Source organism: Stegostoma tigrinum, chromosome 37 (assembly GCF_030684315.1).
Source record: "Stegostoma tigrinum isolate sSteTig4 chromosome 37, sSteTig4.hap1, whole genome shotgun sequence".
NCBI classification, from domain to species: Eukaryota; Metazoa; Chordata; class Chondrichthyes; order Orectolobiformes; family Stegostomatidae; genus Stegostoma; species Stegostoma tigrinum.
The window spans coordinates 9,525,486-9,550,126 of NC_081390.1; the positions used below are offsets into that span (position 1 = coordinate 9,525,486).

Sequence of the window (24,641 nt, forward strand, 5' to 3'; positions counted from 1 at the left end):
CTTGCTAGAACAAGATCACATCAGCTTATTTCAATGATAAAGGCCCCAGCTGGTCCCTCATCTCTAGTGAGCGAGGTGATATCAGTTTAGCTGGGCTGGCAGTATGGATTCTGCACCTGACCTCAGTTCACCAGGCTGGAGAAGGAATGATTAGCTGTGTCTTCTCGGAGTGACCACCTGGTTGGAATATAGAGGAAGGTTGGCGACTTGGATGGGATACTGTCTGTGTGAGTGTGTGTGACAGAGAGAGAGAGAGCGCATGTGCAGAGGTCAATGGGATGAAACGTGAACAATTGGACCTTAGATAAAGTAGGGAGTTAGGAACTTCGGTGGGGTACAGTGCCTGTAAACAGTTTTGAGTGGGACGGGATACAGTTTGTGTGTGGGAGAGTGAGGAATTGAATGGGTGCACTGTGACAAGTTGAATGGAGCAGTTTGCGTGTGTGAGTGCAGGTCTTTATCTAAATTTGATTGATATCAGTGAAGTGTCCAGTGGTTGAGCAGTTTGCTGCCATTCAGTCTCAAACTCAGGGTCAAAGTAAGGTCAGGTAGATCAGGATACTAGAGAACAGTCAGCGTTTCTACAATCAGATCCTAATGCAACCAATCTTGTGTGGGAAAGGAGGGAGCGTAGGTTCAACAAATCCACATCAGTGGCCGCTAAATGAGGATAATATGATTCCTTTGTTGAAATATACTTCAACAGCTTTTACAGATGCACCATTGAAAGCATTTTATCTGGGTGCACAACAACTTGGCTCAGAAACTGCTCTGTCCAGGGCCGTTAGAAACTACAGAAAGATGTGTGCACAGCCCAGACCACAGAAGCATCCACGGACTCCACTTACACATCTCATTGCCGCAAGAAGGCTGCCAACATCATCTAAGACCCCTCCCGTTGCGGTAATACTCTCTTCCAACCTCTTCCACCAAGCAGAAGACATAAAAGCTTAAACACACGCTTCAATAGGTTCAAGAACAGCTTCTTGCCTACTATCATTAGACTTGTGAATGGACATCTCTAATTTCAAACTGAATGTTGATCTTGCTTCTGTACACCTCCTGTGCAGTGTAACCTTGTACATCTCGCTCTGTCGAAGCACCCTATGATCTGCATGTCCTTGTTCACTATGATCTGACTGTACTGCTTACAAAACTAAATTTTTCACTGTACTGAGGAACATGTGACAACAATAAATCAAATCAACATATTTTATCCTTCAATATGTTAAAAATAATCAATGGGAAAAGATAAAACTGTTATTCGCTCAATTGTTTTGAATGGACACCAAGTGTCGGCCATAAAAGCAGTGGCGTTTTTAACAAGAAAATCTATACTTCAATGGGCAGTTTCAAAGTAATAAAATAAAGCCTTTTCAGCATGTCATTTAAGAAACTGTCGAGAAAATTGACTTGTGCTTTAGAAATACACCTGACCCCAAATTTAAACAAGATCTCTGAACTCACCAGCTTTAATTATTGCCTCTGTGTTGTCAGTGCTGTGAGTCTCCATCTGCTTTTCAACTCTGACAAAGGACCTAACTCCAATCATCAGTTTATTTTACCTGTTTACAGACACTGAGAAACCTAGTGCATATTATTAGCATTTTCCAAATTTATTACATATTTCTAACATTCGCATGCCCAGTTAAGTTTCATAAAACCCAAACAGCAGAACCAATATAGAATCATTAGATCACAGATGCCATTCAGCCAATCATTTATCTGCCAGCTCTCAGAACAAGAAGTACACTTAATGCCAGTCTCCTGCCTTCTCCCAGTAACCTGCATATTGTTGCTTTGAAATAAATGTCTAATACAATTTTGGAAGCCTCAATTGAATCTGCGCCCATACCCACCTCCCCCACGCTGTCACACTGCTTCGAATCATTTGTCGCATGAAAAACTATTTCAACATCACTTTTGCTTTCTTTTAAATCTCACTCTCAATCTTTTGACAAGTGGCAACAATTTCTCCCTATAACTTCCAACCCATGATTTTGAATGCTTCGATCAGACCTCCTCTCAGCCTTCTCTAAGGAAAAAAGTGTTCTAATGTTTCCGATCCATCTTCCTAACAGAAGTTCCTCACCTTTGGAACTATTTTTGGGGTCTTTCCTCCACTCACACCAATTTCTTCACAACATTCCTGATGTGTGACACCCAGAACTGAATGCAATGCCCCAAATGAGGCTGACCTAGTCTTAAACAAGTACAACATGACCTCCACCTGATTGTACTCTACATCTACTCTACCAGGGCGGCACGGTGGCTCAGTGGTTAGCACTGCAGCTTCACAGCGCCAGGGTCCCGGGTTCAATTCCAGCCTCGGGTAACTGCCTGTGAGGAGTTTGCACATTCTCCCCATGTCTGCGTGGGTTTCCTCCAAGTGCTCCAGTTTCCTCCCACAGTCCAAAGATGTGTAGGCTAGGTGGATCATCCATGCTAAATTGCCCGTAGTGTTCAGGGGTGTGTGGGTTATGGGGGAATGGGTCTGGGTCAGATGCTCCAATGGGTGGTGTGGACTTGTTGGGCCGAAGGGCCTGTTTCCGCATTGTAGGGAATCTAATCTTTCCTAATAAAGCCTCGGACAAGGGACACTTTATTAACAAGTATTTCAGCCTCTTCTGTCAATCGTGATGGCTTTGCACATATACACCCAGCTCCATCTGTTCTATTATATTGTCTATCACCAGCAAACTTGTTCTGAGGAATGTGCTCTAACAGTATTCTTTTTTCCTCCTATCCCAATATTCATCCTGGCAACACAGTTCCATTGCAGACTGGGTCATTGCTTTGGCACTGATGCCAGTTTGCAGTTTGTAGCACAGAATTCAGCAACAGTCTGGCCAGATTCTTGATTGATTTATTTGAAAATTGGGCAATAATCATTTGAACAGAAGCTCGTAGTAAGTCAGGCAACAAAGCCAGCAAGAAGTGAGTCGGTTTCCAGTTTGGAGCCTAATCCAGTCCAAATGGCATTCCAGCCTCAACACAGCAGCCTTTGTACAAAGCTTATCCCCCAGCATGATACTGTTTCATGGTGAATTCTAAACCACAATTCACTCTAAGGATTAAACATTGAGGGGCATGCAAGTGGGAGATTGCAAAGCACACACACACACACACACACACACATACACCCTGATGCACGTCTACCAACTTCCCATGTGCAACTTTCTCTTAAACATCCCTAAGTCAGGCAAGCATTAGGAATCTGGAACCTAAACCCACACAATAGACTCTGCCACCTTTGTGTGTGTCATTCTGTTAGCTTGACCCTCCATGCATAATAGGGCCAGGCTGTTAAAACTTGGACGACAGATTCAGACGAATCGACTGTTAAGCCGTGTTCAGACCTCCTTTCGGTTCAGAGCGGCTATTCTAAACGCAAATGTTCAGAAAACATGTACAAGAAACAAAGGATTCTTAAGTAGAGGAAAGGAGAAGAAAGGAAAGTCTTACCTGAGTCTCTAACAGTGTGATAACTCCGGGAATGGTGTGGAAATCCTACTTTTATGCGGATTCAGCCAGGTACCAGTCAGCTCTGGGTCTGAGCACACGGTAAATAGGAGCTGGGAGGCAGGTGAAATTCCACCAGGCGTGTTTCATCCTGACCGCCCGCTCTGTGCAGAAATCCCCAAGCAACCTCTTGTTTTTCAAAACAATTATTTCCCGGCCTTTCTTTTCCTGCTGAAGAACCTTCGAACCTTGTGTGTTTGAAGTGAGCCTCTTTGGAGAGCTAGGCACCATTACCATTACCCCATGCAGTGAGTACAACCGTACCCCCTACGGAAATCTCCTGCAGGCAGCGTCCATGGTTGGGTGGGAAGGGTTGGGGGGTGGGGGGGGTGCTTTTGGCAGTGGGAACTGAGCAGAAACCTAGGAGATGGGACGCTAAAATCGCCCAGCGCACCAATAACACGGGAGACGAGGCGGAGCTTGGTCAGAGTTCAGGGAGCGTGCCTCCAAATTGCCAAGCGGATGGATTTGAGAGCAGGGAACTCGCCGAATCTCTCAAAAGTTTCACAGAGCAGTGCCAATTTTCTTTGAATATCACACACATTTCTGCATGATCTCTCTTATGGTTTTAAGGCATAGGATCAGGCAATAGACCACTGAGCCCATCGAGTCTGCTCTGTTTTTTTGTTAAATGTACTTTATTCAAAAAATATCTTTAAAAATATACACAGTCACAAACGCAGTTCTGTCCTGTCCAATAGTATTTGAAGGAAACAAACATTGGAGTTTAACTCTATCCAACAAACAAGGCAAGGGGGAGGAAATGACTGCAGATGTTGGAATCTGTACTGAAAACAAAACAAGGCAGAGCAAGCTAATGTTTCGAGTCTAGATGGCTCTGAACTGGAAACATTAGCTTGTTTTCTCTCAGTGGATGCTGCCTGACCTGCTGTGACCTCCAGCATTTTTGTTTTCAAACAAACCAAAAGCATCTCTCACTTGTGCAAGATTATATTTATGTTTAAAAACCGAAAGAACTGCAGACGCTGTAAATGAGGAACAAAAACAGGAGTTGCTGGAAAGCCCAGCAGGTCTGGCAGCATCTGTGAAGGAAAAAAAAGTTAACGTTTCGGATCTGGTGACCCTTTCTCAGAACCTGAAACATTAACCATACTTATGCATAATTGACGTATCGGGAGGCTCTGATAATTGAACAGATCCCCATTTAACAACTGGGCTGAGAAATGGCAGATGGAGTTCAACCTGGATAAATGCGAAGTGATGCATTTTGGAAGGTCGAACTTAAATGCTGAATATAGGATTAAAGGCAGGATTCTCAGCAGTGTGGAGAAACTGCAGGATCTTGGTGTTCAAGTGCATAGCTCCCTCAAAGTTGCCACCCAGGTGGATAAGGTTGTTAAGAAAGCATATGGTGTTTTGGCTTTCATTAACAGGGGGATCGAGTTTAAGAGCCGCGAGGTTATGCTGCAGCTCTACAAAACCCTGGTGAGACCACACTTGGAATATTGTGTCCAGTTCTGGTCACTCTACTGTAAGAAAGATGTGGAGGCTTTGGAGAGGGTGCAAAGGAGGTTTACCAGGATGCTGCCTGGACTGGAGGGCTTGTCTTACGAGGAGAGGTTGACTGAGCTCGGACTTTTCTCTCTGGAGAGAAGGAGGAAGAGAGGTGACCTGATCAAGGTGTACAAGGTAATGAGAGGCATGGATAGAGTCGATAGCCAGAGACTTTTCCCCAGGGCAGGATTGACTGCCACGGGGGGTCATAGTTTTTAAGTTGTTAGGAGGAAGATATAAAGGAGACGTCAGAGTGAGGTTCTTCACCCAGAGAGTTGTGAGCGCATGGAATAGTTTGCCAGTGGTAGTCGTGGAAGCAGAGTCATTAGTGACATTTAAGCACTGCTGGACATGCACATGGACAGCAGTGAATTGAGGGGAATGTAGGTTAGGTTATTTTATCTTTGGATTAGGAATATTCCACAGCACAACATAGTGGGCTGAAGGGCCTGTACTGTGCTGTACTTTTCTATATTCTATGTTCTATGAGCCTGATAATCTGATATTCAGTTTGCAGGGAAGATCATATTGCTACCGTTAATGTGATATTAATTGCATTGTTGATGCTAGGAATAAATGGGTGCAAGATATTGATTGATTAACTGTGAAGGCTCATTCATTGACAATGTTCAAGACTGAGATCAGAAGATTTTCAGATATTAAAGATTTCAATATATATAGGATAGTGCTAGTAATTGACATTGAGGTAGATGGGCTGAATCAGGAGCAGGCTCCAGGGGCAGAATGGCATACTCCTTGCCCTATTGCCTATGTTCCCAATGACTGCAGTGTAATATTTCAGCAAACATGTTAAAATTAGAACATTGAACGATATCCCTCTCTAATGTATCACTTTCTTCTATCTTGTAGTGAGCAGAACTGCACACAGTACTTGAACTGTGGCCGAACTGATGTTACATGCAGCTTTATCATAACTTCGTTGTCTTGCATTCAATGCCTTGACTAATAAAGACAAATATTTCAACTTAAACAGCTTATCTATCTGTCCTGCTGCCTTCATGGATTTATGAAGATGCACAGCAGAACATTGTCCCCCAAGTTATGTGCAGAAATGGGCAACACAACAGAAGTTCCCTTTAGAGATAGTAAGAACTGCCAATGATGGAGTCAGAGATAACACAATATGGAGCTGGAGGAAGACAGCAGGCCAGGCCCGAAATGTCAACTTTCCTACTCCTCTGATGCTTTCTGGCATGCAAAAGTTCCCTTTGTGTTCAGGAGGCACAGTTGAAAGAATAATTTAGACATAATTTGTTTAACTAGACTTAACTTTAGTTTGAAATAAAACATGAAGGGACTCGTAAGTAAAATCGTAATATTATTGGAGGTCTTCAGCACTTGCTGTATTCTATGAGGAACCCATTGCCATACTGGTGACCCAGTAATTGTCCCACTCTCCCTCTCCATGTCGTGGACAGCACTGTAGAAGAGCAGTGGCAACCAGAGGAACTCTGCCTATGAGCTGATCCTCAGGCTGCATAAAGCCATCTTTGTTTGGGCCATGAAAAGGTTCACTCACTTTACAGATATTGGCTGACTGGCTGAGTACTTGTAGCATCTTTGACTACAGCTTTAACGCCACTTTTGAGAAACAAGGAGGGGTCATGCATTTATCTAGAGGACAGTGCAATTCCAGTGTCCAGTTCTGCGACCTCATCAAGATGAAACCACACTATTAATCCCTTGTTAGGGGGCAAGTTTTTTTTTCGCTTATTCCCTCACCTGATTTGACAATTGTTGGAAAAACCAACATTTATTATCTATCCTTTACTGTGTGGAACTGCTTTTCAGAAGGCAGTTAACAGTCAACCACAATTTTATTCATGGGATAATGGGTGTTGCTGGCACTGACCATTTTACACTGAACAATAGAAAATAGGCAAATGAGTAGGCCATTCACCTCTTTGAGCCTGCACTGCCATCCGATTCGATCATGGCTGATCACACAATCTCAGTATCCCATTGCCACTTTCTCTCCGTATCCCTTGATCCCTTCAGCCCCAAAGACCATGTCCATCTCCCTCCTGAATATATCTAACAAACTGGCACGCAAGGCTTTCTATGGGAGAGAATTCCACAGGTTCACAAGTCTCTGAGTGAAGAAATTCTTGCTCATCTCAGTCCTGAATGGCTTACCCTTTGTTCTTGGACTGTGACATTTGGTTCTCTGCATCCCTAATGTCAGGATCATTCTTCCCACATCTAGCCTGTCCAGTCCCATCAGGATTTTATATGTTTCTGAGAAACCCCCTCATTCTTCTAAATTCCAGCAAATACAAACCCAGTCAATCCGTTCTTTCTTCATATGTCAGCCCTGCTGTCTCAGGAATGGTGAACCTTCGCTGGACTCTTCCAACAGACCAGGAGACCAAAACCGCGCACAATATTCAAGATGTGACCTTTTGTTGTGGGTTTGGGCCCACATGTAAACTAAAATTTCCATCTCTAAAGTGCATGACTGAACCAGATGGGGTTTACGTGACAGCTGTTGTTGAGTGACCATTAAACTACCTTTTATTTGTCGCTTTTTTTATTGAACTGAAATTTCACCATCACAGTAGGGTTTGAACCCATATTGTCAGAAAATTAGCTTTGGGTTACTGGATTATGAGTCCACTGACATCACTACTGTACCTTTGCACTCTCTTTTCTTGTTGTAACCATTAAAGAGGCAACTGCGTTCAATTCTGCTTTCCCTGCTATAAGAAGGATATTGTGAAACTTGAAAGGGTTCAGAAACTATTTATGATTATGGTGCCAGAGTTGGAGGGTTTGAGCTATTGAGAGAGGTTGAATGGGGTGGGGCCATTTTCCCAGTGGGTTGGAGGCTGAGGGTGACCTTATAGATGTTTCTAAAATTATGAGGGTCATGGATAGGATGCATAGTGAAGGTCTATTCCCCAGGGTAGGAGACTCCAAAACTAGATGGCATCGGTTTACTTTGAGAGGAGCAACATTTAAAAGGGACCCAAGGGGCAACTTTTTCACACAGAGGGTGGCCCATGTATGGAATGAGCTGCCAGAGAAAGTGGTGATGGTTGGTATATTTACAATATTTAAAGGGCATCTGGATGGGTACATGAATAGAAAGGGATTGGAGGGAAATGGGCCAATGCTGGAAAACGGGACTCAATTAATTCAGGATATCCGATCAGCATGGATGATTTGGACTGAAGGGTCTGTTTCCATGCTGAATAGCTTTATGACTCTAATTAGATACATGGGTTACATTGTAATTCCATTGGAAGTAAAGTTAATTTCACTTGTTTGAAGGAAGAAGACCAGGCCAGTCTCATTTCCAATTTGTTATTTATTTCCTAAGTTATTAAAAGCCTCAGATGTGAAATATTGTTGACAGTCTCCTCAAAATTCAAGGTAGATCCATCTCTGAAATGATTGCTATCTGCTTGTTCAGAAAGTAAAAACGGAAAGAACTGCGGATTCTGTAAATCAGGAACAAAAATAGAAGTTGCTGGAAAAGCTCAGCAGGTCTGGCAGCATCTGTGAAGAAAAAAGCCAGAGTTAACATTTCAGGTCTGGTGACCATTTCTGAGGATGCATTCGTTAACTCTGACTTTTTCTTCAGTGTTGCTTCCAGGCCTGCAGAGCTTTTCCAGCAACTTCTGTTTTCGTTGAGAGAGTAAAGTCAGCATAATCCTGAAGAGGCAACCTCCAGTCTGCTTGATCAATTACCTCCATCAAGGATTTCTCTGGATTCAGCAAACAAGGCTAGTCAATATGAAGGTATCTTGATATTGGGAGAATTCTTGAATTAGCTAGCAATGTAGATTGTTGATCATAAAATCCCTACAGTGTGGAACCAGCCCAAAAAATCCACACCGACGCTCAGAGCACTCATCCCCCTATAACCCAACTAATCTACACATCTCTAAATACTACAGGCAATTGTGCCATGGCCCATCCACCTAACCTGCACATCTTTGCACTCTAGGAGGAAACCGGAGCACCTGGAGGAAACCCACGCAGACACGTTTAGAATGTGTAAACTCCACACAGACAGTCGCCTGAGGGTGGGATTAAACCCGGGTCTCTGGTGCTGTGAGGCAGCTGTGCTAACCACTGAGCCACCGTGTCACTAGTTACTCAATGGTCAGCAGTATCTGAAAGAAGGAGCTGAACAGTGGGTCAGTGGTTGGCACTGCTGCCTCACAATGCCAGGGACCCAGGGTCAATATCGCCCTTGAGGCCACTGTGTGGTGTTTGCATGTTCTCCCCATATGTGTGGTTTTCTCCCACGGTCTAAAGATATACGGGTTAGGTGGATTGGCCATGCTTTAGTACCCAAGGGATATGTGGGCTTGCTGGAATAGCCATGGGAAATAGGGATAGGGAGGGGTCTGGGTGAGATGCTCTTTGGAGGGGTGGTGTAGACTTGATGGACTGAATGGCTTGCTTCTACGCTGTAGGGATTTTATGAGCGAGAACTAGTCCCTTCTCTTATTAGCGTCTGGAGCATTTGAAAATGATTATTGGATTATCAACTCTGATGGAATTACTACTATCAAAGGCGTTTTTAAGATCCTCATTGAATGAATTGTTGATTGTTACCTGGATGTAAAAACTTGGCTTTTGCACATATAAACATTGTAGAAAAATGGTGGCCTAAAGGCAGATATAATGAAGCTCGTAATCTGAAGGCCCAGGCTAACTCTCTGGAAACATGTGTCCAAATCCTGTCCTTGGCAGTTGCTAGAATTGAAGTTCCATCAATAATATTTGGAATTGAAATCCAGCTTCCATCATAGTGGTCATGCAATGTCATTAATTGTTATTTCAAAACCCATCTGGTTTACCATTATGCTTTGGGAAAGGAAATTTGCCATCTTTACCCAATCTGGACTACACTGCCTGCAGTGTCTAAGCCATGTGGTTAACTCTTAACCTCTTCTCTAAAATGACCCAGCAAGCCATTTGTTCCAAGGCCAACTAGTAACACACAGATCCCACAAAAGATTTTGTTTTCTCCGGGCTGCAACGGTGTCTCAGCAGTTAACGCTATTTCCTCACAGCATCGGGGACCAGGGTTTGATTCCAGCCTCAGGTGACTGTTTGTGTGGGGTTTGCACATTCTCCCTGTGTCTGTCTGGGTTTCCTTTTGTTGCCGTGGCTTCCACCCACAGTTCAAAGGTGTGCAGGTTAGGTGGATCGGCCATGCTAAATTTCCCATTGTGTCAAGTGATGTGTAAGCCAGGTGGATTAGCCATGGGAAATGCAGAGTTACAGGCATAGAGCGGGGGCTGGGTCTGGGTGGTATGGTCGTCAGAGGGTTGGAGTGGACTCGGTGGGCTGAAAAGTCTGTCACCACACTGTAGAGATTCTACGATTCTTTTCAAAATTCTGTTTGCTGGGATATCTAAGCTGAGAAAAGGTAATAGTTGGGAACAGATAGGTTGCCCAAAAAAGATCCAGAGGAATCTTACATGAAAATAAAACAGGATGCTGATAACATAAGATTACATTACTATTTGTTGTTTGTGAGTCGTTTCATTTTCCATAAAGTCAGCCCACATCAGGTAGGGCAGATGCAATGGCTGTCAATACCGAATGATGTTGTTCCAGTGCTAGAGAAATTGGGAAGAACCATTTTGCTAATCAATATACAGTGAGTTGTGCTGAAAAGCAGCAATTATCTCAACAAGCAAAAGTCCTTAAGAAATCAATAAGATCAATCTGACCTCAAAGTGTTAAGTCCTGATTTGGGAATCATGTTCAGTCGGTCTGTTAAATCCTGTGATCTGTCTTAGGATTCTTATGGAATTAGTATCTTTTAAAAGTTCTTTTTAGTCAAAGCTGTCCTCATTTCTTTGCTGCACATTTGAAAGGTGGCAATGTGACAGGAGCAGTGATCCAGGCTGCTAGGTGCAAATCCCACCATGGCAACATAGTGGAATTTAAATTCAATTCATGTATTCTGGAATTGACACCTAGTTTCAGTAACGGTGATTGTGAAACTATCGTTGATTGCCACAAAAGCTGATCTGCTTCAGCAAAGTACTTTAGAGAAGGGTATTTGCTGTGCTCATTAGGTCACACATATATGAGATTCCAGATCCACAACAATGAGGGCAGTAAGGAGTAGGCCCCTTTGGGCCGAGGTGAATGTAGTGATTGTAATGAGGTCAGCCAGTTGGGCCTCATAGAATATGAGTACTCTAATTGGGGCTATTCATCTGGTTTAATCAGGGAGCCCTGACTGAGAGATGAGAACGGGAGTGTCACACATCTAGTTCACTCTGAGTGTTGTCTCTGAGGGAGTTGGAACAGTGTCAAGAACTCTCCACATGTAAATAACGGGTGGCTTGATGATGGGATACTGGCCTCTGTGGAGTTATTTTCGTGAGAAGGGATTTTTTTTCACTCAGGGCATTGTGAATCTTGAGAATTTGCTTCCACAGAGGGATGTGGAAGCAGAGCTATTGGGTATATTCAAGAAGGAGATCAATGGATTTCCCAAATGAGTTTTGGGAATAATGTGGTAGGATGGTATTATGGCTGAAAATTGACCATGCTGTGTTTGAAATAAGCTCAAAGAGCTCTGTACAGTATTCTTGCTCCTAGTTTTGATCTTTCTAAGGTGGTTGCCTCTTAAGAGTCCTCTGAAATGGTCTAGTACTTCTATGCAGTAAGTCATGCAGCTCCAGGGAAATTAGGGATGGACAATAAATATTGGCCGAGCCAGTGACACCCACAACACATAGATGATTGAAAATAAATTTGCAGGCAATGAGGGCTCTTCTGTATCAACAGAGAAATTTGTGAGACAGTGAGAAATATATACCGTCATTCCTTTAACCTGAAGCAGGGTCAAACAAACTTGATCTGATTAGTTATTACGAAGGATCTCCTTAACAGAGGCGGATTACATCCATTTGAAAGTAATCGACTAATATTTATGCATTTAGCTGTCTTAGCCCACTGCTGTCTTGATGTGGAGTATGCTACCTGAAACTGTGGTGGAAACATTCAAAAATAACTTGGATAAATACAAGAAAGGGATAAATATCTGAACTTTGGGGAAGAAGTCTGAGAGTTGGATTATCTTTATCTTTAACATCACAACCTTTCCCAAGATATTTCACAGAAGTGATTTTAAACAAAATATGGCAACAATCCATACAAGGAGATATTAAGCAAGACAGCAAACAGTTTTTGCTGATGGAGTAATCTTTTAGGGATGGGTTGTTTAAGGGGAATGAGGGTTGGAGTGGCAGAAAGGTTGAGAGAGGGAATTCAGGAGCTTGAGGATTTGGTAGCGAAAGGCAGAGCCACCACTGGTGGAGAGATTAAAATTGGGTGCACTCAGAAACTCAGATTTAGAAGGGCACGGATCTTTTTGAGGGTTGACAGGCAGTTAGAGTATCAAAGAAACGGGAGGGGCAAGACCGTGGCAGAATTTGAAAGCTAAGATGCGAATTTTGAAATTGAGGCATTGCTTTAATAGGTATAAGTATGGATCAACAAACAGAGTGATGATGGGTGAATATAACGTGATGGGGGTTAAGCCATGGGGACCAGAGTGTTGAATGACTTCTGTTTCACAGAGCTGGGAGGCTAGTTAAGAGTATGTTGAAGTAGTCAAAAGATCCGAGCAAGAGTTTCACCAGCAGATGGACTAAATTGTGATAGGGCAAGCTGATGCTAAGGAGAAGAATGTTGGGGATCGTAATGATGTCCTGGATACGTGGTCAGAGGTTCATCTTACGCGGTATTTGACAGCGATATTGGGAACAGTCCAGTTAGTCTCGAACAGGTATCAGGGATGATGTGGAGGAGCTGGTGTTGGACTGGGGTGGACAAGGTCAGAGGTCACATGACACCAAGCTATAGTCCAACAGGTTTATTTGAAATCACAAGCTTTCAGAGTGCTTGTTCCTAAGTCAGGATGAAGGAGCAGCTCTCCAAACGCTTGTGATTTCAAACAAGCCGACTGGACTACAGCCTGTTATTAAGGAGAAGAATGGAGTGGATGGTTAGGGAACAGAGTTTCTGATGGCGCACTTAAAGAACGGAAGCAAAAGACAGAAATTGCTGGAAAAAGCAGAATTAACATTTCAGGTCTAGAGAGCCTTCTACAGAATACTGGGCCCAAGACATTAATTCTGCTTTCCCTCCATAGATGTTACAGGACTTGCTGAATTTCTCCAGCAATTTCTGCTTTTGTTTCTAATTCTCACCATTCACAGCTCTTTGCTTTCTTCAAAATAAAGATCAGAAACTTTAGTGAGAACATTATGTAGACAAGTTAATTTAAGTATTTGTCAATAAAATGATCAATTGATTACTCTAGTTTAAGGGGAGAGATCAATGTTTTCTGTGCAAGGAATAAGGTTTGAAGGAATGATATTTCTAAAACCTGATAAAACTGCATTCCACTTCTTTTTCACACGATTTGAATATCATTAGGGCCCTGCAGAGTAAAAGTGGATTTATTTGCTGTGCTGGGAAATGAACAACTGAGCAGGAGGTTTCACAGTACGCTGGTAATGTCCATACCCCTGGGTCAGAAGCTCCAGGTTCAAGTCTCACGTCAAGGTTTGTTGTTCATGGAAGGATTGCCTGAAGTGATTCAACGGATTGAGAGTCGGCCTGGGATTCCTGCCACATCCCTCCTCCATTCCCCAAAATAACTGAGCCCTGCTGCTGTCACGTCCATTATTCTTTGTTTCTATGACATGCATTAAGAGATACCTTACTGAGTCCATTGCATCTGTTACTGCAATATGTGTTGTCTTGGAAATGGGATGATTTTTGGAAATGTCTTTCAAGTAGCCAAAATTCCAACATCGGTTCTTGCAGCAGAGTTGCAAGAGTTTTGTTCTGCATTTATGCATTATCACTTTCTATTTTTGTTTATTTAATGGTGTTGCAGCAGCATGAGACACTGGACAGCACTTACAGTTTGAATGCTAACACGGCTAGATGAAGTACAAAGAAACAAAGAAACCTACAGCACAGGAACAGGCCCTTCAGCCCTCCAAGCCTGCGCCGATCAAGATCCTCTGTCTAACCTGTCATCTATTTTCTAACGGTCTGTGTCTATTTGCTCCCTGCCCATCCATGTACCTGTCCAAATATATCTTAACAGATACTAACGTGTCTGCACCTACCACCTCCGCTGGTAATGCGTTCCAGGCACCCACCACCCTCTGTGCAAAGAACTTTCCACGCATATCTCCCTTAAACTTTCCTCCTCTCACTTTGAACTCATGACCCCTAGTAATTGAGTCCCCCGCTCTGGGAAAAAGCTTTTTGCTATCCACCCTGTCTATACCCCTCATCATTTTGTAGACCTCAATCAGGTCCCCTCTCAATCTCCATCTTTCTAATGAAAATAATCCTAATCTATTCAACCTCTCTTCATAGCTAGCACCCTCCATACCAGGCAACATCCTGGTGAACCTCCTCTGCACCCTCTCCAAAGCATGCACATCCGTTTGGTAATGTGGCGACCAGAACTGTACACAGTACTCCAAATGTGGCCGAACCAATGTCCTATACAACTGCAACATGACCTGCCAACTCTTGTACTCAATACCCCGCCCAATGAAGGAAAGCATGCCATATGCCTTCTTGACTGCCCTATTGACCTGCATTGTCACCTTCAGGGAACCATGGACCTGAACACCCAGATCTCTCTGTTCATCAATTTTTCCTAGGACTTTTCCATTTACTGTATAGTTCGCCCTTGAATTTGATCTTCCAAAATGCATCACCTCGCATTTGCCCGGATTGAACTCCATCTGCCATTTATCTGCCCAACTCTCCAGTCTATCTATATTCTGCTGTAATTTCTGACAGTCCCGTTCACTATCAACTACTCCACCAATCTTAGTGTCATCTGCAAACTTGTAATGAGGATCTCTGAATGATGTGGGTTGCAATTTCATTTAAAACACTTAGAACCTGAAAAACAAATCAGTAGCCAGCTCAACAGTGACTATGGTAATTAGTAAGATACATGACCATGTGACTTTTGCAGTAAAGCTTTTTTTGGGAGCAGAGTTTAAAATTATTTTAAAATTCAATGGAACAATAACATCAGTGCAATTTCACTCAAAAGCAGGAATATTTTGCATAGTGTCAGTTACATTGCATGATCGCGCAGACTTAAGTACCAGTTCACAGAGAACCTGCGCTGTGCACCTGACCTTCCAGTTGCCGTCGACTTTAACTCCCCCTCCTACTCCCCTGGTGACATGTCAGAGTGAGGCCAAACATAAACTGGAGGAAAACACCTGATATTTTGCCTTGGGAGTTAACAGCTCAATAGCCTCAATATTGACCTCACCAGATTAAAATGTCTTGACTCCCAACCTGTCCATTTTCCAACTCACCCCTCCACTCCACCCTTCCCACTGATCAACCGCAATGACCCTAACCTGCATTAACCTATCTCCATCCCAACTACCCTTCCCCTAGCATCACACCCCTCCTGCTATTAATTTCTGGTGTCCCCCTCCCCCTCCCCAGTCCTGACGAAGGGTTTCAGCCTGGAACATTGACTTTCCTGCTCCTCGGACGCTGTCTGACCTGCTGTACTTTTCCAGCTCCACATTTATTGATTCCACATTGCATGATCTGTTTTCTTACAGCACCTCTCAGTTTACACATCTAGCATCTGCCAATTTCACCTGAAACTCCAGCAACCCAACAAGACAAAACTATTCTCCAGTTAGCCAAGACAGGCATATACCTTTTGCAAGGCCGTGCCCATTTTTCAGGCAAGTGGCCAACTTACCTAATCACCAATATAACAGGCAGGGAGTGTGAACACACTTTGGTGCAGAGGTCAGACTGCCATGTTGGCAGAGATAAAACTGTCATGAAGTGCTCACCCCTGTAGGGATAGTTGATCCCTTTTGTATTCACTCATGAAACGTGAGCATCTCTGGCAGGCCAGCATTTATTGCCCATCCCTAGTTGCCCCGAGAAGGTGGTGGTGAGCTGACTTCTTGAACCTCTACGGCCCTTTTCAGTGCTTAGACCCACAATGCCCTTGGGGAGGCAATTCCAGATCAAGTGTCTCCTTGAGGCCTCCCCTTTGTCGACACTTTTGTTCACTGGAAATCTGCCCACTTGTTTTCATTTTGTTAATTAAGCATCCCAAGCTGCCTCACAGGAGCACTAAAATGGCACTGAGCCATATAAAGAGAGATAGGATCGGCGGACCAAATGCTTTGTCAAAAAAGTAGATTTTATGAAGTGACTGAAAGAAGGAAAGCAAAATAGAGAGGTGTCAGGACCTGCAAATTCTAGAGCTTGGGACCTAGGCAACTGAAGGCACATCCAGTAGTGTTGCAGTCAATTATAAGTTGGAATATTCAGAGTTAGCCAGAATTAGAGGATGCCAGATATCTCAAAGTGTTTTAGGGTTGGGGGCAATTCCAGATTTACAGAGAGGGAAGGCTATGGAGGTATGTGTAAATGAGGGTATTAATTGTAAAATCAAAATGTTGGCTGATCAATGGATAATGTAGGTCAGAAAGCAGATTTAAGATAGGAGAACAGGACTCATTGTGAGTGAGGACATGGCAGGAATATTAAATGATTTCAAGTTTACAGAGAGGGCAATGTGGGGGTCCAGCCAGAAGTGAATTGGAATAGGCGAGCACAGAGGTAACAAAGGCATGAAAGAGGGGTTCCGCAACAGAACAGTTGGGACAGGGTTGAGGTGGATGATGTTGTGGACATTGAAATTGGATGGTGCACATATGACATCAGAAGCTCCTCCCAGGATTGAATGCAACACCAAAGTTGCAAATAAATTGGCTTCATCTCAGACTGTTGTCAGGGAGATAGATGGAGTCATTAGTAAGGAGTAATGGTCTTGTGGCGTGGTGACAGTGTCTCATAACTGCGCTAGAAACTCTGTGTTCAAATCCCAAAATAGGATTGTTGATCATTGAAGGATGATTCAGTATATAGTTTCACAGCTTAATAATCATCCCAGCAACCACTATTCTCGAACAAAGGGAAAGATAGTATTTGAATAAAGATACGCTTACAAAAAGGAGTGGTTAGGCAACAGAGTTTGATATTTACCTCCAAAAACTGGTTTATCTCACTATGGTCCTACTAAGTTTGCAAACTCTCTTTAAAGCCTCCCCCACCAAGTGTCTTTATCTTGCTTGATGTCCAAATCAAAGTCAACCTTTCATGTGTATATATTCTGGCATTGGATTGTGCGTGGTGAATGTGCACTTAAACCTTACAATGAGATAGGCTTGCTACCCCCATCCTCTCTAAGTTTAGGGCCTGCTTGGTTTAAAATGGTACAGGAGAAGCTTATTGGCCTAACTATGACTATAGAGTCATAGAGTTGTACAGCATGGAAACAAACCCTTTGGTCCAACTCATTCATTCCCATCAGATAGCCTTAATCAATCTGGTCTCATCTGCCAACATTTGGCCCATCTCCCCGTAAACCCTTCCTATTCAAATGCCTATCCAGGTGCCTTTTGAATGTAGTAATTGTACCAGTCTTCATCATTTCCTCTGGAAGCTCATTCCATACATGCACCACTCTCTATGTGAAAATGTTACCTCTTAGGTCCCTTTTAAATCTTTCTCCTCTCACCTGAAACCCATGCTGGCTAGTTTTGGACTCCTCTACCCTGGGAAAAAGACTTTGGTTATTCACCCTGTCTATGCCCCTGATTTTATAGACTTCTATAATGAACAAAAAGGAGTTTATTGCATGTTAACAACAAGTTACCCTGACATGATAGATCTTGTATTATGATCTCAGCTGGTGTTATTAATTGACAAGTTAAATCCCAGGCTGAAATCTAGCAAGAAAACAATCATTATGCAAAAGAAATTAAGATAAATAGAATAAACCAGACCATTTCCATATAATACATTGTTAAAGACTTTGAAATACACAATAAAAATATAATCCTATTAATTCCAAAAGCACCCTTAAAATGCTCACATCAGACGAAATTCCTTTTCTATCACCTCCATAAGGATTAACTAAAAGAGGTGGCTTTAATTCCCAGCCTTAAGAATCTGATGGCTCTTCCTGGAGTCTCTATATGACTGAGCTTAAATTCTCTCAGTGTTGTATAACCCCTTAGGGTTTTAACCAAACATTTCTGGTCTAGAACATTTACTAAACTCCTTACACTGAGGAACCTATTTTTAACTGCACGAAACTACCTTCACAATGTCTCAGGAGTAGCTGCTTTACACATCTAGCTTTAGCAAGAACACTATCGAGCTGCCAAACTGAAACTAAAATGTTTGTTTTCCAAGCCATTGCTTTTCCCTTAATCAAAAGTAAAATACCAACCCCTGATCTTCTAAACTGAAGCCTAATGCCTAACTGTTTACTTTGTTTGTAAAATTCTTCCAGTGTAAATAAAAATGCATTATTTTCTCTCCCACTGTTTTAAAATAAATAACCATAGCTGCAGAAATACATATCAATCATTAAACTTCTTCAGACTTGTAAAAAATACTCATATGCCATTAATTCAAATTCAAAAATCCAAACTTAAAAATAATTGGTACAAGATATATATAAATCACACAACACACACACATCACAGTTGTTACAAAGATTATGAGGAGGAGTGCGATGGTAGGTGGAGGTATAATGGCAATGTCACTGGATTAGTAATCCTGAAATCTTGGTAATGCTCTGGGATCATGGGCTCAAACCCCACTGTGGGCAGTTAGCCAAATTTACTAAGGATCAAGAACACTTGGAGTAATGGTAACCGTGAAGCTATCATTGATTGTCATGAACACCCTTCTGGCTCATTCATCTGCTTTAGGGAAGGGAATTTCTGGCCTCTACTCAGCCTGTCTTATATGTAACTTCAGACCCATTGTAAAGTGGTTGACTCTTTACTCAGAAATGGCATCACAAGCTCAGTTCAAGCGTAATTTAGGGTGGACAACAAGTGCTGGCTTTTCCAGCGACATCCACATTCCATAAAAACGAATTTTTAAGAAGTTCCTCTGAGATCCTCAGCTGTTCTGCCCACACGTCCATCACCCTGTAGATGGTGCTTATGGCACTCCTCAGTGTAAAGGAGGAAATGGCCTAGTGGTATTGCTGCTGGACTGTTAATCAAGAGACCCAGATAATGTTCTGGGGAATCAGGTTCTATTCCCACTATAGCAGATGGTGGAATTTGAATTCAATCAACATCTGGAATTAAGAATCTAATGACCATAAAACCATTGTTGATTGGCAGAAGAACCCATCTGGTTCAATAATGCCCTTTAGGGAAGGAAACTGCCATCCTTACCTGGTCTGGCCTACATGTGACTCCAGACCCATGGCAAAGTGATTGACTCTAAACTGCCCTCTGGGCAATTAGGGATGGGCAATAAATGCTGCTTACCCAGCGATACTCTCATCCCATGAATGAATAAAGGAAAAAAAAACACCCTACATCTTTATACCACAGAGCTGTCTATGAATGAATTAATTCGAAAGACTTGTTGTTAAAGCTCATGTATGAAAAATGTCCACTTGTCCAGATACTGGAGTAATGACACAGTGTAAAACAGCTTCAGTACCTTATATATTCAAAGGACAAATAATTCCATTTTATAAAAGGAGACCAATGTATATTTCTGAAAAGGCAAACTGACTTCAACAGTATGTTTCTTTCCTTTTGCTTGTGTTCATCACTCTAATTGCTATGTACTGTCGCTGGGATCTGTTTATATGGCTTGTTTACGTACAACTGTTTTGATGCTATTTAAAATAGACTACTACACTTTTCCAGACTTTATGCAACCGTTTATAATTATATGTATCTGTGCTGTCGCCTGTACTGTGCAGTGTCAGCTGATCACCCTGGGGTAGGAATGCACTATAAACAAGCTTTACTGGGATATCCTGTTGAAATGCTTTTAATAATTTTAAAAAGCTTAATTACTATAATAAACACTATGCCTTAGTTTCATTCTTTGCTAATTTGCAAAGGAACATTCAGTAGTGTGTAGGGTTCTAAACTGCAATAATTAAGACTGATGAATTCACGAAGGCATTGGATAGTTATTTGGTGTGCAGGGATACAGGGGAAATGGAGGAGACTGGCATCAGTTGATACATCTGGGGGCTATGTAACAAAGCCTCTTTTTGCATCTTAATAATTCAGTGATACTGTGATTTCTTCCCAGCCCTGGTAGAAATCAACAATGTTACATGGAAGCCATGGATGTTCTGACTGGGGAGTGCAATAAATACATCAGGATCCTTCCAGGTGAGCCCACAAGGCTGACAGGAAGCCCACTACAGGCATGCCGTAAATGTGCTAATAGCTCCTGACTGCCCAGATCAGGATGTCAAGCAGCCACACTGGTTGATTAGATGCACAATTTACAACTTGGACTCTGCAATTCAATTCAGTGTACTACCTTCACAAGTGCAAGAGAACATTCCTTTTTTTTCTCTGTAAGAGCACTAGCATTGCTTATGGGACTCAGGCACCAACTTGCAACATGATTTACACTGCAAATCCCATAGTAGTAAACATTGTGATGATTTGCTGTGTGCTTACTTGGAGTCACACTCAACTTTAAGATAAATATCATGGCATCACTAAGACTGCCTATTTGGAATTACGTAACATCAGCCGTTTTCAGCTCTTCCACTGCTAACGCCTTCATTCCTGCCTCTAGACTTGACTACACTAGTGCATCCTGGTTAATCTCATACATTCGACCATCCACAAAGCTGAAGTCATTCAAAACGCTGCTGCCCATATCTTAACTCACAGCCAATCCTTGTCCTGCATTCACTGACACGGAATGGTTTGTGATCAAGCTACATTTTGTTTTTGAAGTTCTCATACTCATTTTCAAATCACTTCATGACCTCACACCTCCACATATCTCTCAGTTCCTCCAGTCTCACCGAGTTCCAAGGTATCTGTGCCTTTTTAATTCTAGTCTCAGGAGCATTCCTGTTTTTAATTGCTGTATTGTCGAAGGCTATGCCTTCATGTCCCTATTCCATAACCTATGGAACTCCCTTCCTACTCTTCTCTGACCCTCTTTCTCACTTTCTTCTTTTAAAAGTCTGGTTAAAACATACTTCTTCTCAGCTTTTGGTCATCTGGCCTAATATTTCCTTATGTCTCACAGCCAGAAGCATTCTTGTCACATTTAGTTTTATTAATGGCTGTCTCTCTGTGCCTCTCTGCATTGGTTGCCTCAGGGTGCTCTGGTTCCTCCCACAGTCCAGACGTGTGTAAGTTAGGTGGGTTGGCCATGCTAAGATGCCCACAGTGTCCAGGGATGTGTAGGTAGGTGGGTTAGCCATGGGAAATGGAGGGTTACAGGTACAGGGCAGGATGGTCTTCTGAGTTGGTGTGGGCTCAATGGGCCAAATGGCCTGAATCCATACTGTACAGATTCTAACACTCACAATGTGACTCTGTACAAGCCCCTAATGCATGAGCATATCTGAGCTGGTGACTGGAAGTCTCAATTCAAATGGTGGGGCCACTCCATCAGGGCTGAGTTGTTTCTTGCTCTAGTGTGTGGGCAGATTGCATCCCACAATCAGAAAGGAGAAGGTCGGAATGAGGAAAGGCACAGGATACTTGGCAGTAAGCAGGAGGTTCACAATCGCATTGTTGGCAGCTTACAATTCATGTCAGATAGCAGGGCAAGGATGAGGTGAGATTTGAGAAGGAATGTACCATTATCCCCAACGTTCCCAACAAAACAGTGTGAGTCACAATCTGGAACACAGTCTCCTTGAGCCAGTTTAGGAGATGTAGGCGGGTTTTGCTTTGAAACCTTTCACTGTAGCATCAAAACCATCAGCCTGTAAGTTTCAGCTCCTTCTTTTGTTGCGCATTGTAGTACAAGCTCAAACTCATCCTGAGATGTTCATAATACCATGTTGTCCTTAAAAATATTGACAAAAGAACGACAAAGTGGTGCAGGCTAGTGTCTTATTCTTCTCAACGAGCACTGATTCAACATACCTACTTACAGGAAAGGGACATGTTAAAATGTCAGTGTTGGTTATTTGTATTATACGTTTTAATAAGAGGTTTGGGAAGCTAGAAAGACTAAGCTGTCTGGCAATTAATTACATCTGTTAAAATATTCATCATAAGATACCATACAGACACAGTGCTACATGTTGAAACCCATGTAAAAACCTTATGGGAATTGTGACCAACAACCATGCAGTGTATTCAGAGCTACTTTGAATCTAGATAAATTTCCATCTGTGTTTTGGCTTCTATCTTTTTTTTATACAGATTTAAAACAATAGTTTGTTTTCCCCGTCTGGATGGGCTTTAAATTGGATGTGTTGGATGTTTTAAGTTGGATCTGTTCTAACCCTTGCATCAAACAAATCACTAGACCCACTCAAAGATGGGGGTTGTCGACTGATGAAGTATCCTGATACTTTGCCTCAGGTTTCATCTTTCAGCAGCCTCTGTCTTCTGTCTTTGTTGTTATTGAACTCTGACTTTTATCATGGATAGTTATTGTAATCAAATGATATGATCTGCCGGCCTGCTGGTCACAACCCAATTTTTATTTATCAATGTAGTTTAGTCACAATGGCTATTTTGTTCTGTCTTTAAGGAAAAACTGTCATAGCACAGCTATATTCTTATAGTTTCCACTTTCAAACATTGTAATATTTTGAATATGACAATTATGTAACTGTGTAAGAGTAAATGTGAAGGAACCAAGATGGAAAGGCAGAATGATTCTGGTTGCTAACACTTAGAGAGAAGAGTATTTAGGTTGGCCTTCTCAAAGAAATCCTGAGCTACCAGTTTCTGCACTTTCTGCTATATTTGGGTCTATTAAAATGGCTTATATACTTTATTGTTATTCAATGAAGAAGCAACAAAGAGGATTGGTGAGGGCAGATCAGTGGACATGATCAATATAGACTTCAGTAGGGCATTCGACAACAATACTCATGGTAGACGAGTTAGCAAGGTTAGATCACACAGAATAGAGGGACAACTAGCCATTTGAATACAGAACTGGTTCGAAGGTAGAAGACAGGTGGTGCTGGAGTGTTGCTTTTCAGACTGGAGGCCTGTGACCAGCAACGTGCCACAAGGATGGGTGCTGGGTCCACTGCTTTTTGTCATTTATATAAATGATTTGAATGTGGACATTGGAGGTATGGTTAGCACGTTTGCAGATGACACTAAACTTGGAGGTGTAATGGGCAGCGAGGAAGGTTACCTTAGAGTACAATGGGATATTGATCAGATGAACCAATGGGCTACGGAGTGGCAGATGGAGGTTAATTTAGATAAATGTGAGGTGCTGTATATTGGGAAGGCAAATCAGGGCAGGACAAATTCTACACTTAATGGTATGATCCTGGTGAGTGTTGCTGACAAAGAGAGCCTGGAGTGCAGGTTCATAGTTCCTTGAAAATGGAGTCACACGGTAGACAGGATAGTGAAGGAGGCGTCAGGATGTTTGCCTTTAATGGTCAGTGCACTAAGTATAGGAATTGGGAGGTCACTTAGCAGCTGTACAGGACATTGGTTAGGCCACAGTTGGAATACTGTGTGCAATTCTGATCTCCCTGCTGTCGGAGAGATATTGTAAAACTTGAAAGGGTTCAGAAAACATTTGCAAGGATGTTGCCAGGGTTGGAGGGTTTGAGCAATAGAGAGAGGCTGAATACACTGAGGTTTTTTCCCTGGAGTGTCGAAGGCTGATAGGTGACCTCATAGAGGTATTTAAAATCTTAAGGGTTTTTAACTCAACCCTCCATTCCGGGCAACATCTTAGGAAACCTCTTCTGAACCCTCTCCAGCTTAATAATACCCTATAAACAGGGTGAACAGAACTGGATACAGTACTCCAGAAGAGGTCTTACCAACATCTCAACTTGTATACTCAAAGAACTTTGCAATGAAGGCAAGCATGCTAAATGCCTTCTGAACCACCCCATCTATATGTGAGGAAAACTTCAAAGAATTAGTGTCTTTATAGGCTTTAGGTGGGTGGGTAAGATCATAATATACCATTCCCAACATTAAAAAAAATTGTTAATAGGGGAAGATTTCACATTTTCTTTTTACATTGTAGGGATATCCTTTGACGCGAATTGCTTCATAACATTGCTTTGTCGACAAATATGACAAATAGTTGGGAATAGGACTATCTTTGAAAAATAACGGAGTCAAGTGATTAAATAACCTGTTTTGGTTGACTTTGTTTGAATGATTAATGTTGACAAGACATCTCAACCCTTTCTTGAAGAGTATCATGGGATTTTCTTTCCAGGTACCTACTCAGTGCTTCATTTTAAATATCTCAACTTGACAGATGACACGACTAATAAAGAAGTACTCACTCTGTACCACTGAAGTATCACATTTCAGCCTGGCACATGCATTTCATAATATGTCTTTCAATTTCATAACATAAAAAGTTAAACATTTGTAATTACTTGTGACGCCAATGTGATTATTTGAATAGTTCAGGACAAATGTCAAAATTTATTGAGGTAATTTTTACACAATCTCAATTTAGCGAGAAACAGACATGTTGATTAAAATTCAATAAACTGCTTTTGGAAAACAATGATG

General features: G+C 42.2%; 1 protein-coding gene across 2 annotated transcripts in view; it reads right to left on the reverse strand.

Moving 5' to 3' along the window:
* The window catches only part of ptpn20 (protein tyrosine phosphatase non-receptor type 20), a 389,207-nt gene extending 385,385 nt beyond the window's left edge, over positions 1–3,822 (reverse strand). For both annotated transcript variants that reach the window (XM_048563379.2, XM_059640399.1), the window contains exon 1: positions 3,466–3,822. The gene's annotated coding sequence lies outside the window, so the exon portion shown is untranslated. The remainder of the gene's footprint in view (positions 1–3,465) is intronic.
* Positions 3,823–24,641: the final 20,819 nt, after the last annotated feature.